Source organism: Photinus pyralis, unplaced genomic scaffold, assembly GCF_008802855.1.
Source record: "Photinus pyralis isolate 1611_PpyrPB1 unplaced genomic scaffold, Ppyr1.3 Ppyr1.4_LG1, whole genome shotgun sequence".
Lineage (NCBI taxonomy): Eukaryota > Metazoa > Arthropoda > Insecta > Coleoptera > Lampyridae > Photinus > Photinus pyralis.
Genome location: NW_022170249.1, coordinates 62,476,882 through 62,492,564, shown reverse-complemented (window position 1 = coordinate 62,492,564; position 15,683 = coordinate 62,476,882). Strand labels below are relative to the sequence as shown.

The 15,683-nt window shown below is 37.5% G+C and overlaps 2 long non-coding RNA genes across 4 annotated transcripts; one reads left to right on the top strand and one right to left on the bottom strand.

Moving 5' to 3' along the window:
* Positions 1 to 12,177: 12,177 nt before the first annotated feature.
* Positions 12,178 to 12,944, bottom strand: LOC116172831. Of its 2 annotated transcripts, none has more exons than XR_004145772.1 (3): positions 12,808 to 12,944; positions 12,645 to 12,722; positions 12,178 to 12,590 (listed from the first exon to the last, which is right to left on the bottom strand). It is a non-coding gene; the product is annotated as an uncharacterized LOC116172831 (long non-coding RNA). The 2 variants fall into 2 exon arrangements; XR_004145769.1 differs by having other exon boundaries at positions 12,649 to 12,722.
* Positions 12,945 to 13,701: 757 nt separating this feature from the next.
* Positions 13,702 to 15,683, top strand: LOC116172811. 2 transcript variants are annotated; one of them, XR_004145758.1, is made up of 3 exons: positions 13,702 to 13,916; positions 13,969 to 14,709; positions 14,762 to 15,683. It is a non-coding gene; the product is annotated as an uncharacterized LOC116172811 (long non-coding RNA). The 2 variants fall into 2 exon arrangements; XR_004145757.1 differs by having other exon boundaries at positions 13,702 to 13,920.

Here is a 15,683-nt window from a genome sequence, read left to right as displayed (position 1 = left end):
TTCTGTACCGCTTAAAAAAAAGTTATTGAAAAAAAAAACAAAAAACCGTTTTTACATGTTCCATAATTTTACACTTTTGCCGTTTATTAACGATCCTAGAGATCGTTTATAATTTTGCATTGCTATCAGTCGCCTGCCGGTTGGTCTCTCCGTCTGTTCCTTTGTCTGTCTGTCCATCTATCTGTCCGTGTGAACGATAACTTTGTTTAGAAATGTTCGATCGCTTTTACATCTCCGTTAGTTATGAAATGAATTGCATGAAATTCAATATGGGCATAGCTTTAGCCATATAATACGCAATGCCAAAAGTTGAATCGAATCGATTCAAAATTCACAGTGCCCTTTTCGCATCTCAACCATTTATAAACCGAATTGAACTTTTTTACTTATAAAAGTATTTGAATGAAATTTGATACATAGGCACATGGAATAAAGGAAAATCAAACGCCAGTTTCAAAATTTGGTTTTGCGCATGCGCAGTGCCAACTTTTTTTATATATGGAAGTATTTAAATGAAATTTGATACATAGGCACATGGAATAAAGGAAAATCAAACGCCAGTTTCAAAATTTTATTTTGCGCATGCGCAGTGCCAACTTTTTTATCTATGGAACCATTTAAATGAAATTTGATACTTAGGCGCTTGGAACAAAGGAAAATCTAACATTAGTTTTAAAATTTAGGTTTGCGCATGCGCAGTTCCAACTTTCTTATTTAGAAAAGCATTGAAATGAAATCATAAACTGAAATTGAAGTAGCACGTCAACAATGGATTGCCCATGTGCAACGCTATCTTTCATATTTGTGGGCGGATTTTTACGATTTTAACAAAAGTTGCATCTTACAAATAGGAAATGAATGCAAGTGGAAATGCGCTTTATGTAAATCGTTTACGATTACTTTTTAACTTGTTAAAAGTAGTGTCGGCACGCCAAGTAAGTGAAGTCAAGAGCACTTTTAGTGCACACAAAAGGTCCAAACTCGCCCTCAGATCGCTATTGCTTTTATACTAGTCTTCGCCTTCCCAGATTAAGTTGATTTACTCAGAATGCCTATTATAACTGAACGGGTTCCTCTGCGTCATAGGTAAAATTGGGATATGTATGTGTTCAGCGCTCGGGTTAGGATTATTGATAGGTCAGGAGGTCAGTACTTCCGAACCGCAATTCCAACTTGACCGGTTCACTTTACTTGGCACGTACTTTCAACAGTAGTTGAGTTGTAGTATGGCGAATCTACCTTTTAAGCAGTACATTACCATATTTCCTGATACGTATATAATAAGGAATGAACGGAGTTACTACTTGATCTGCATTATAGTCGTATATGTTATAAATTGGGATGGCTGGGGCAAATATTAATGAGAGCTGGTAATTCTGGAAAATCAATTTCGGGAACGCTTGTATATTAAAATTCGTGATGGTGCTTCAGAGAATGAGCTAATGAATGATTGCGTAAAGACTAATAGCAATATACTTCTATATTTTAATAAATGGGTGCTTACGCTCTTAAAATCTCCGCTTGGTACAACTTCTTTATTACTGCCTCCTTCCATCTATTTAGCTTTACAAGGCAATTTTGTATTTAATGAATTTGGGTTTGGTACGACAAAATGTTCTTACTCGTCATGGTTACAGCAAGCGTAAACTCTACAAAGTAACAGGCATATTCTGAATTAAATCTTATAAGATTTAGTAATTCCGGCGTAATACTCGCTCAATGACAACATTTGGCCCCAATGGATTGATCTTAGAAACTTCGTATTAGACACAACTGCTACGAGTAGCCTTTGTTAGGTTCAGTCTCATAATGAGATGCATATACCAAAAAACAATGAGTCAAATTTCACCTTTATGTTGGAGTTTAGCCTTTCCGTATAATTATATCAAATCAAATTTAATCAGGGAAAAGAATACATTACCCTTGGTTTAGGGCCTGGTTTAGGGTGACACCTCGTTTAATATTCATGGACACGATTGTCGCCACAATTGGCAATTATCGCAATTTGTAATTCAGTCTATGGGAAACAAAAAATGAATTTTCAGCAACTTTTACTCGCCACTGGAGAACTCGCCACTACTACAACTCGCCAACGAAATATTTTTATAATCACAGAATTTGGGCGAGTATTGGAACACGTCTGCCACCCTAATGTTCATTTTACATAAGTTAAGGTTAGTTTACACGCTACGATAAATCGTAACGATCTGATTGTCAAATTTGTTGTTCAAATAAATCAAAAGAGTGAGTACGGTTTACAACACCAACAAGCATCTGGAGTTGCCAGTGCTACTGAAGAAAAGGGCATTTTTCATACAAAAACTATTGAATCGATTGCGAAATGAACTTAAACTGGGTTTCTCGGGGTAAATGAGACATGTACGAGCTTTCATCCGCATTGGTTCAAGAGAGATGCGTGAAGACGTACGCCAGACGAGCTTGCCGCATTTGTTTTATGGCGTTAATTATTTAAATTTAGTGGAAAAAGTGCTAAATATCGTTTCACAAGTGTTTTTTAGTAGTGGAAACAATTTTCAACGCCAATAAACCGTTTAGAAGAGATATTTGTGTTGACCTACTTATGTTTCCACTTCATGTACAAGAAGTCCCGCCATTACTTTTGTTTGCCATTTAAATTCAAATCCAAATTGAAGATTGCTGTGCAAAGATTGGAAGGAGGCCTTCGTCGTCATAACCCTGCCTTTGTTGTCGTTTCACCTTTTCGTAATTAGGTTGGAAATCATACTTACCTGGGCAATTTAAAAAAAACGCACTTCAGTATGTTATAATGAAATTATTCTTAATCTGGCACAATTTAAACGATCGAAATGTTCTGATCATGCAAAATAAAAGTATTGTAAGTAAATTAGTATACAGATCTCGAAGTAATTGATTTTAAAATACAAAATATATACAAAACATTGTAAGGTAATGTGCCCCGGTCGTACGTAATCAAAGGCAAATCACGCTTTTTTTATTGAAAACGTTTCCGGGGAAATCTTTCGGTACGAAATACGGGCTATCGATTTCATCGCGAATGGTAAATAATTTCACTTTTAGTAAATACCTACGCATCGTTAAATCTAATTTATGAATTTAATCAAAATTCAAGAGTTAAGATTCTCATTAAAATATCTATTTTTAATTTCCGCGTCGACGTTCGTTCAGAATTTAGGCGATGAGGTATAATAGCGGAAAACATTGATAATTAAAAATTTAGGGAAGCCTGTAGGCACATCAAATGACCAGCTGTTCTATAACTTCAATCCAATTTTGCGTTTTAGAGCGTTATTTGGGCGATGGTACGGTACGCACAAGTTTTCACAACACACAGCCCTCATACACCTACCTAGTACTAATCTTTCTTTCTGCTCGAAACTTTTTTATGAGAATTATGAGAATTTATGAGAAATAAATTTGAATTTTTGTGTATATAGCAACAGCAGCCCCTGTCTAAGTAGGTATTTACATTATTTGAGTATCTTAAATAAGGGCGGGTTTCTATGGCGTTGACATGACGATCCGGCGGAAAAAGTAGGTACGTAGGTACATACCAACTTGGTGTGCATTTTAAAATGGGATGAGAGGGTCCGATCTCAAAATTAAGATTCGTCTCAGAGACGTCATATTGGCATATTCCAATCAGGGTGGACATTCGGGTTTGTACCGCTAATTATTGGAACAATCGTTACGCTTTTCATTTAACTGAGTCAGTGGCGTATGGGGAATCGGTGTTTTGATTTCTTAGTCGGAAGTTAAAGTACGTCGCCAAGTCTGAGTCTTTCAGTCAGAGGATCATTGGAGAGAGCCAAATTTTCTGGTTCGACAAACTGAATTTTTCATAGAAGTTAAAATGTTTTAAGTTTGTTGTTTTCTGTTGAATATTTTGACGTTTTGAGGTCACGAATATAACCAAAAAATCATTTTATCAGCACGTAATTATTCACTAAGTTTTAGTACTTATCTGTATTAATACTCTTCGAAATCTCCATATAGATTTTGGAAAAAAATCTTAGAAGTTGCTTTGAACTCGTTTTGAACGTCTTTCTGGGAAGTTATACAAATCTTACTTACCGATATTTTAAAAATCCAAGTGAAATCTAATGACTTCTTAGGAAGACTTCTAAAATCATAATAATCTTCTTAGGAATTTATTTGAGTAATTTTTTCGAAAATATATTGCAAGATCTTGTGGTGTACCCAAGTCGACAGCTCCCGAGCTAACAAAAGCGGGAAAACACGAACTCGGAACACCAGTGTAGTAATACAAACCTCTCATTCAACAACAGAGGGATTGTACCCAAGGTTACTATCGGAAAGGTGGATCGCAAATAACACATTTATTGACTTTTAAACGCAAAAAAAAGCTTATATGTAAATTTATCAAAAGTGTAAAATGAACCAAAAATTCCGAAAGAGTTCCTCTAGAACGTCGAAACAAAGATCGGAGCCGAAAAAAATTCCGAATCATTGTTCGCAAAAGGTAAATATTGGGGAGGGATCTGGTGGAATGGAGGTACCTGTAGGAGAACGTTCAACAAACATATTACATCACATCTACAATATACGAGTAGAAATATTAACAACCCCAGAAAATAACTATTGAATTTGAGTAATTTAACTCAAAACTGATTTAAAAGCAAGTCCAACACTTTCCCATTTGTGAAAAGCGGCATTCTAAAATCTCTTACATAAAGTACATAAAATACATTGTTAATTAGCCGGACCTCTTTCAGTCCAAAAGGTATCTAAGGTCCTTGATGCGGTAACTTAGACGAATCATACTAGAAATGTCTGGGAAACCTATTCAGCAAACAGTCTTTCAGTGTTTTAAAATTATTCGTAAGGATTTTTCGTTTTTGAGTAAACGTTCGTTATGTATCTTAGAAATTTCTTTTTAGCCATCTCTGAAAACTACCTAGTTCTGCTTTTAAAATCACTTTCGCAATCTCGTAGATATCTTAAAAACTTTTCGGAAACTTTCTTAGAAATGGTTTGGGTAATTGCCAGCCTCTTTAGTGTACTTTCAAAATCGTTCTTAAAATTTATTTTGAAAGCCTTCTTGAAGACTTGTAAGACTTATTGGGAGTTGGTATTAAAAAGTTTGAAAACATTTTGTAATAATTACCTATATAGTAATAAATACACGACACGATGCACACCTTTCGACGCGTAGGTGTGGGAGGTAGTTGTGAAAGCAAAGAGGGGAAAGGAGATACCTGAACAACTTCACCCTGACGATTTAGTTGTTGCTGGAAGTGCAGATATCGGATCTGGTACCGTAAGCGCATCAGTAGGTTGCGTTGTTGCCTTTTCTTTTTCTTCGGGGTGCTTGGTGAATGCGCGTTTTTAATTGTAAGAATTGTGACGGTATTTATTTGCTGACAACACGTTACATGCAGTACTTACTATCTCAGATGGAGACGGTCCTATGGTATGAGTAAACGATAGGACGTTGTGAGTGAACGTTAGGTGTTGTGGTCCTATGCTATGGGTGAACGATAGAACCTATGGAGAGTCTTCTTCGCTATGGGTGAACAGACTCACGTTATGAAGTTTTTAAGGATTCTAATTATTTATTCTGAAAATTCTAAGGATTCTCAATTCTCATCGTTCTAAAGATTGTGCGGATTTTAAAGAACGCTGGAATAGTACAATCCATCCATAGAGATCTTTCTTCAATCCGTCTTCAAAACAATTTATTTCATGAGTTCTCGTAGAAATAGAAACCTTAGAAATATTTCCGAAAACTTTTGGGGATGTTTTCTGGGAACTCCTTTGAAAACTTACAAGTTGTTGTACAGAAAAATTTTGCTGTATAGAAGCTTTTGTTTGAAATTTGCGATTTTCAGTTTTTTTAATTATTTCAGATGCAACTTCCGGTTAATATTTACCGCGAAGTGTATCAACTTTATCCCAACATAACCGAAGCGTGTTTCACATGGATAATCGACATACATCTATGATACCCTGCCCATCGTGAAGTTTGGTTGACATTATTTTGATGATTCAGATTTGATATTTTCGACAACTTTGTATGGCATTCAAAATTTATTCAGATGATCTAAATATTTTAACAAGGTTTAACAAAAATAATAAGCTTCTTTGGTTGTTGGTAGATGATATTGGAAATTATTATCGTTCGACCTTGTTTTTTGCCTTAAAATCAAAATCGATATTTCCGCACATTATGAAATTTTTGGAATAGACATTCGAGTATGGAATGCACATGTAATTAAGGCCTCACGTAGCCGTGGGATCGACCCAACGGAAGCACATTTCACTGCCGTTTAGTAAATTATTATCATTACTCGCATTACAAAATGTTGAATGTTTATTTTAGTATAAAAATGCGATACAACAAAGTAAAATTGTGTTTCAAATAGACAATGAAAAACACATAATGCGATATAGATCAAAGGTGTTAAATAGAGGCACAAACAAGTAAGAGCATTCGTTCTGGCACGAGTTCTGGCATAACATGAGATGTTAAACTGTAACAAACACCGAAATGAGGGAGGTAACTCGCGGTTGTCCCGAATTGCTCGCAAACGACTTCGTATGTAATTTCATCTGATCTTTTATCAAATTTGTACCTACTCGTAATATCCATAAACTTGCCACTGTTATGCCATATTTTGTGTTCGTAAAGATCAAATTCATATTGAGTACGCCATAAAACTGCTACCTTCTCGATAAATATTGGGATGCCATATAAAAAATCAATTTGATCGCGACAGAAGATGAAGGTCACAAGTTATTCCATAAAAGTTTACTGCTTCTCTTAATTTCATGGAATTTACAAAAGCAATACAGCGCGTTGATGTATTAGAGTTTTGCTGCTTTGCTCAGCCAAGCGAAATTAAAAACTTGTTAGTGGGGAATCGATCATAGGCCAGTCAAAATTTTAGTTTGGGATAATTTATCCATCCATCTTTGTTGTCGCGTGAAAATTTACTGCAAGTTAATATTAGGTCTAGGAGCTCTGTAAACGACCATTTTATTGAAAGGTGCGAATTTTTACATTGTTTTCTTTGTATATTCTTTTATTTACTTAGGTACACCGCTTAGCTTTTCAGATAAATAACGACTTTGCTAACAAAAAAAATTCGGGTTATTTGTGGGCTATGTTTGCCTTTCGATTTATACACCTACCCACAAGAGGGAGGGATGGACTAAGATAAAAATCCGCTGTCAGATTCCTACCGTATGATAAATGGTTTCTAACATAAAAATCAGTATATGATATTGATTATCTCATCTGTCTCCAATTTAATCCTAACGACAGAAAGGCGATTTAGTAAATCGGCAGCCACGAGGAAATCGCTCATCTAGGAGTCATCTAGTACGATGAACATGTAAATTCAATTATAATGTCATCTGAAGAACTAATTGATTCATTTGCAAGCCTCACAATTGAAAAGGGTTCCATTTAGTCTGAAATTATGGTAACGCCGATCCTAATTTCAATTTGAATGCCGAACTGGCAAATTTAAAGCGGAGTATTTAAAACAGACGCATGATGAATCGGAGAGCAACACGAATTATTTACATATTACATAGGAATTTCGGCAGGTGTCTCCCATTTTTCGTGATTTCTCTTGTTCTAAAATCTACAACCAATAACTAATTAATAAACAAAATATAAAATTGAGCTTTACAAAATATGGATTCATTTAGGTGGAAAAATTGTGCTATATATCCGCGAATACGTTTTATTCCCGGGACAAATATGTACTTAGTTAAAAAAAAGAAGTTCAGAGTGACAAAAAAAGCCATTGCCATTGTGTATAAAATGAATGTCTTCTACTATTAAGTCAGAGAGGGAACCAAAATAGGGACTAGCTTTAGTTTCGTTTCTGACTAATACGTTTAGAGACGGATCTTACCTTTAAATATATCTAATTTCTATGGAAACAAATGTATTCACCTGGGAGATTACTTCTCCAACAAATTTAACTGAATTATGAAAGGCCGGTCCCCATTATAAATTAATGCAAAACATTCGATCTTGATTATATGAAAGACCTCCTCGAAGTAAATAAGCATAAGAGTACCTTCGTTAATGTAGAATACAGCTCGCGTTTCCCTTTCTATTCTATGGCAAGCTCCGCACTGCATACCAAGTAGTCAGCTTCAGCAATCCATTTAGAGGCACATTCCAGAGGGTATGGTGGGATCACTTAGGTATGTTCGTTTGGTCCCTGGTTTGGTCTTATGATTGCATTTGATCTCGTCTCGTAAATACCGAAAAAGAACCGAAACCGGTATTTTTTCAGGACCGAAAACCGAACCGAAACCGTTATTCCTTAAGAAATAGAAACATATTGAGAACCGGAGCGGTTCTTTTCGGTAGTTTACTGTTCTTAACACATCCTGAAAATTGATAAATTTATTATGATGTTATAATGAATTATTTGGAATGCCATACTTTCTGAAAGACTAGAACCGAAAAGAACCGTTATGGGCCGACAAAACGCGCAGAACCGAACCGTTATTTTTTTGGAACCCAAACCGGACCGAACCGTTTTAAATGTTTTCGCTTAAATATAAACAGAACCGGGACCGACATTTCATTTGGGTCCGGGTCCCTGGTTAAAAGACGTTGCGACAATTATGAATTTTGTTTTCGTACTAATTTCCTTACGGTGATTCTAAGACAGAACTAAGGCTACCGCTTACATATCCAAGTATTTTAATTCTATCACCCAAAAGTAAATACAAAGTCTAGTCGCCTAACACTGTTTCGTAAAGGATCTGTCCCAACAAACAGATCTGTTATACAGCATAGCAAACATTTTGGGATTCTGGGACCCACCCGTTTATAACCGAATAGTTTCAAAGCTAACCATTTCCTACTAGCAGCAGATGTGACTTCATGCCTGGTGCCATACGCGGAAAATAACGTCCATACCACTGCTTTACAAAGTACGCTTAATCCATCTGCGAAGCATTTGGCAGTTGCCTTGTGGAACAGCTTTGATAACAACAAGAACCTTACTGATCCCCTCCTAACTTCCATTTGTATTATATGAGGTAAATGGTTCGAACTAACAAATCTCTAGCTCCAAATCTAAAAAGCAATCGTAGTACCGGTTGTGATATTTATTTCTCCCCACTTTTTTAACTCGATTCGGTATCGTGATAGTTAAGGTTTGCAGCATATGACCCATTGTCCTCGCATAATTTTTAAGTCCCCTTAAATAATCTAGAACGACTACCGGAACCCAAATATTGCCATACCTAGGTATAGTCAAAGCATAAAACTCCTTTAACCGATAATCTTGGGCTACCTGGTGCTCCGCTCATTGTCGATCTATAAGTGGTGAACGAACCAAAAGAAGCAAGTCTTTATTAAATTGTTAGGTTAGAAATTCCAAAATGTTCGTTATTGAAACGAGGAGTTAATACCATTTAACTGACAGAACTCACACCAGTTTCCCCCCTCCTCTATTTTGTTTAACTGTGGTCAGCTGCCAATAGAGTGGATACGTCATAATCGACCGCTAAATTCTAATTCCAAGACTTGGCTGTTTTACTGTCAAAGATATTGACCCCTATCGCCCTATGCATTAAGTATGACTTTTAAATAGGTGCTCAACTGTGAATAATGTATGTTCACTATTGGAGGTCACACACTTTTCTCTATTTGCAGGGCCGGATTTAGCAATGGGCCATGTAGGCCCGGGTCCATAGCGGTAAATTTTTAGAGATGAAAAAAAAACAAATTTGGGAAATAATTGTACAGTACTATCATGGAGAAATAACATAACTTCTTAAAAAATTGAAGTAATCATGAAATTTGGAGTTACATAACCTCACATTTTGACGAAATTATGTGAACTTTGCATTAAGATTGTGGAAAATTTAGGGCTTCTCCCGCATTTTTTTGTTGAAAACGCTTAATTAAGGTGCTCTCTAGCCATTTTAATCAATTTCATGATCGTACCTGGGGGGCTTAATAACGTCACATCACCTAAACTTGAAATAAGTACGTTATTTGAAATTAATATCTTTTATATTGTTTGAAAAAACCACTTCTAAATCTCACATTGTAAATATTACGTAATCACGTAAATATATTCTCAAAAGTAAAATTAGATATAGCCCCATTATCGGGTCTTGGTGTAATGATGCGGAACTATTAATAAAAAAGGAGTATATACGTTTCTCTAAAAATTAAACAGTTATTTGTTTGTAATTCGAACTACAGATAATATTGTTACGTTATGTATGAGGGACCTACCCAAATTAACTAATAATTTTGAAATGATTTATTTTTCTGACTCGTACACTTCCCCTGACTAGCAAATCGAACGTTTGTCAACCCTCACCTTGTCTCAAACACAGATGCCTCAACCCTACTTAATTAATTTTTTTCCTAGTTTTATTCACCTCTTCAGCATGGCGGCGCGAGCATGACCCGATATAAAAAAAACCTCACACTCAATATCTCAAAGTAGTAATATATAGCCGCTACGAAATCTCACTAGATGAAAATCCCTAGAAAAGTCACTAGAATTGAGTGGTTCTGAACTGTGGTAGCGAGGTTTGCGCCTGTGCTAACGTCAAGGTCAAGGGGTTGAGGTTTGTGCTCAAGATAAAATATCAGAGGTTTGCGTCCGAGCTAAAGTAAGTCGGTTTGTGCCTGACGGTTCTTGTCGATGGTAGTGTACGGCCGATTCTAAATCTCACTAGATGAAAATCCCCTAGAAAAGGCACTAGAATTGAGTGGTTCTGAACTGTGCTAGCGAGGTTTGCGCCTGTGCTAACGTCAAGGTCAAGGGGTTGAGGTTTGTGCTCAAGATAAAGTATCAGAGGTTTGCGTCCGAGCTAAAGTAAGTCGGTTTGTGCCTGACGGTTCTTGTCGATGGTAGTGTACGGCCGATTCTAAATCTCACTAGATGAAAATCCCCTAGAAAAGTCACTAGAATTGAGTGGTTCTGAACTGTGGTAGCGAGGTTTGCGCCTGTGCTAATGTCAGGGGGGTCGAGGTTTGCGCTCAAGATAAAGTATCGGAGGTTTGCGCCTGTGCTAAAGTTAAGGTCAAGGGGGTCGAGGTTTGCGCTCGAGATAAAGTATCGGAGGTTTGCGTCCGAGCTAAAGTAATTTGGTTTGCGCCTGAGTCGAGAGTAATATATGACCGATTCTAAATCTCACTAGATGAAAATCCCTAGAAAAGTCACTAGAATTGAGTGGTTCTGAACTGTGGTAGCGAGGTTTGCGCCTGTGCTAACGTCAAGGGGGTCGAGGTTTGCGCTCCAGATAAAGTATCGGAGGTTTGCGTCCGAGCTAAAGTAATTTGGTTTGCGCCTGAGTCGAGGGGTATTGTCGATGGCAGTGTACGGGTGATTCTAAATCACACTAAAATCCCCCTAGAAAAGTCACTAGGATTGAGTGGTTCTGAACTGCGCTAGCGAGGTTTGCACCTGTGCTAACGTCAATGTCAAGGAGTCGAGGTTTGTGCTCGATATAAAGTATCGGAGGTTTGCGTCCGAGCTATTTGGGCTGGAGGTTTGTTGTCAGGTGACGGTGAAGTTTCAAGGTCGTTTAAGGCAATTTGATCGTGGTGGTTTACTTCCGGGGTAGGATAATTTGATCGGGGCCTTCAAGTAACTAGGTTTGTATATGTGCTGCGTGGGTTCGAATGTGTTGCTTGTACGGTTCTGGACTGGGGTTTGTAAAACTAGTAAAGCTACTCTCAATAATGTAGGACTGAAATCACACTAAGTTGCTTTCGGGGTTTGCGTCCGGGCTAACAATTCTATCTCCTGTCAATCACCGTGCAGAAATCTATTACTGTAGATTTCAAGGCCACACTTTGGAAATATAAGGTGAGCTGCAGGGCGTTTTTTCATTCAGTCCGATAGTGCTTTCCAAACAGTTAAAAAATGGATCTTAATGCGCTCAACAATGAAACATTCTGTAAAGCATTTAAGAACGTTAAGGATATGGAAGTGGAGGAAAAGTTTAAAATTCTGAATATCGATATCATAAACACAAAGTATGGTGACCGAATAGTACTGGAAACAGAAAATTATAAATGCGTACTACCACTGCGGTTCTACGAGTATTTCAAAGTAGGTAATCGGCTGAGCGAGTTCCAAGAATCCTTGAAGACAAACGAGGTGTTCATTACAAGTGCAGGACCGTCAGGAAAGACCACAAACTTAAAATTTATGTAAACATTAGCTATTTTTGAAAAAAGATTATGTAAATAGTGTTGTAAATAAAACCATTAGACTACAAATAATCGTGTTTCATTAAGAAAAGAAAAAATGCCATCTCTGGTCATCCTTTGAATTCCATCCCGCCTCTTGTGTTGAAATATGTAGTTTGCGCTGCAATCCCCTCGAAGGTGTAGGTTGCGAATATCCCTTGGATCGTTAAATGGGCTCCAACCACAACGTACCTTTGGTGCGGAAAAACGACGAAGGGCATCGAGAGAGATTCAAGTTGTTTTGCGTCCCTGTAAGCAATAATTCGCCCGTTACGATAAAGTTTCAACCATGGGCTCCACCTGAGCTGTTGGTAGTGGAGGCAGTGTAGGTGATCTCATCGTTTCCAGCAATTTGAGGGATTATTTTCAACTTTAAAAAAGAAAATTGGAGAATGAAAAAAAATCGTTTATTGAAGGTACTAACCCACCAGGCAAACAGAAAATCTGTAGCAAATCCTCCTTCTAACCGCGCTACGGATGTGTGTCCACTAAATTTTCTGTTCTGTAAAAACAAGAAAACAATTACTTTTAACGTAGTATCTACATGCCCCAACTCAAAAGGTATCAGAGTAATGTTGTATACTTACACAATCGTGGGGCGAATTGATTGTGATGACACGGGCATCTATTTCAATGGAATCCCATTTTGATACGAATTTACCTAAGAGACACCGCGTTGTTTACCACAGCGTTTATTTCTGGAGCCAACGCCAACGTGTCGTTGATAGCCGTTGTTGATCGACAGGTGGCTTTAGAAATGTTTGTTGCGAAATTTTCGCGCCCGATGCTCGAAACGTTGAGAATTTTCGTGATGTCATATTGTGTGTGACTCGCGCGCGCACTTTACGTTTAACTATAGTAAATAGGAGGCAAATTGCGATCGTAGCGGAAAACTAAAGACGGAACGTGTAACGAGTGAGAAAACGATACATTCTTTGTTTTAGATCTGAAATGCATACTCCCATTTCCAGGAATAACGGTCGGAAACAAGGGCGCTTTGTTTTTTTGAAAACGCCTTACGCGGTAAAATACGTCAAGGAAGTCACCTATTTATTCTTTAGGATATCTAGGTAAGTAGTTTTGGTTAAAATCAAATAAAACATGTCTCGTTAGGGTAATTAATATTGGACGTACCTACTAGCATTTCGTAATATATATTCCTCATTAGAAATAGTGGTTTCGGAGAACTAGAATACAGTTTCGCATTTTGCGGTAGCCCTTCATACGAAATAAATTTTAAATTGGTTTTTTTTTTCGTAATACCTATCTGTCTATAAAGCGCAGTTGGCCAGTTAGCTGTTAGCGGAACATCAAAAAACAATGACAGGATTTTGCGAGTCGTTTGTTTTTTGTCAAAAAGTTGGAAGAGTAATTTTTTCCCCATCACCTTTTAATTAATCATTACTTCGCGAGAATGCTTGCAATAGTTAAGGCAGTAAAGAAATGCAGCAGCAGCAGTTAGATAAGCACCTTTTCCATTAGCGTTTAGTGGGGGCATTTGCCTATATATACGTAGGTACTTATGCACCTACATCGCGTTTTCCTTGTTCTTGTATAAAGGGCACTACATTGCTCGGGGGAAAATTTCCAAAAAGCAAGGATATAATTTACGTGTGGCTGTAATTGGTTTCCACGAATTGCTTATCATTGAGAATCTATTTTGTAGACATACAACTACGTATGGAACTAAATAAGAGTAGGTACGTATAAGAGGGTAAATACGAATATTAGTAAATCTTCATTTACAGTAGGTAAACCGGCAAGTTGCGCTATAGGTATAATTGGTAAATTAGAAAAGTATACCAAAGAAAAATTGTATAGCGCGCTTGCACTTTGGAATCTAAATCGAATACATTCCCCCCCGGACCCTGCAGGTGTTGAAACAAAGACGTCTGTTGCAAGCATCATGTAGCAGCTCATCCCTCTTCTCTCCGCTAAAGACACTGGTTGAAATTTTCCATTAGTTCATTCGCGTCTCTCTTCTTACATACGTCATGGCGAAAAAGTACCCAAACCTTACAACCAAAAACCGGAAATGCAAAGGAAGAGTTTACAAAAAAAACGGCAACCAAATTAACAACAACAGTCCTTAACTAAAATAATGCGAGGACTGCAGAAAAACGCAGTGGCAGTGCACCCCCGGCGACCTCCCCGCTTCCCCCCGGTATTATACGAAGGACGACGATAATTTGAATCTAATAATTAAAAAATTTGGTCAACTATTGCGGAAGTAGGTACAAACTGTTTTATATTTCTCTCCCACCCCTACTATTTTTGCGCACGCATGTTAAAAATAATAACTTGTTTACAGTAAATATGGGGGAACATTTCGAGTAGGGTCATAGCACAGCTGATAGAATGGAGTTGCTGCTGCATATTTTCTTTTTGCATAGCTTTATCACTTTGGGATACCAGCACCATCGCATGCCTTAAATTAACTTCAATTAATATCTACTCAGGTGGTGTGGAACCAATCCTACGAATGTACCGTAAGTTTTTGTGGAAATATTTTGTAGAACCGTAACCGATGATTGATTACAGTCACACAACCACATCAACAACCCTCGAGCGGCAAAGGTCAAGAAGACCTAATGAAAAGCGTCAGCCTACTTTTCGGCTCTGGAAGCGACCGACCTGTAAGGAACTGGCGCACAAGACCTACGGGCGGGCCTAAAAAATATGGATACCGCTGCAAACTGGTGGATGCGCAAACCGTCGACAAAACAACTGGACTCTTCCAAAAGAGAGGCGCTTGGAAAAAAGGATTTTCAATTTGTTGAAGAATTTCTTAAGTTCACTTTTAAAATATATTTATATTGAAAGATGTAAATTAATAGCTTTGTTATGCAACCCAGAATGCAGAAGCGAGCTAGTATGGTTGCAACACTGCATCCGACATTTCGCGAAGATGCAGTTAATGCAACTAAACACAGTATCATACTTTTCCGAATGCAGAATGGGACTGTCACTAGTGTGGTTGCATAATCACAGTTGCATCCGAGCATATATTGTGCGTATGTTCTATCCATGATTTCATAAATATTTTAAGGTGGATAACCGACTTCAATAACTCCTTGCCCCCTACAAATAAGTCTTCATGAGTGCTGATAGGATGGCGCAGAAATTTAGCATGAAGAAAAAAAAAGGATGTGCATGAATTATTTAAAAAATAAACTGTATATAAGAAAGCTCTCTTAACGGCGCTCCCCCCTATAACATTTCCTATAATAGCAAAACAATTTCTTACCCCCCTAAGATAAACATTCCCAAAAGTAGTAGATTACATACCGAGGTGGGAAGTGGTTCATTACCTACGCCGAGAGGCTTTGGGCAATTATTTTGAGGAATATAATATGAGGTACCCGTGACATCCACGCCTGTCGGTCAATGAATTATTTTTATTTGTTACTCAGTTGTAAACGTTGATTAACAAGACAAAACGCAAACGGGTAAACGTCATCTT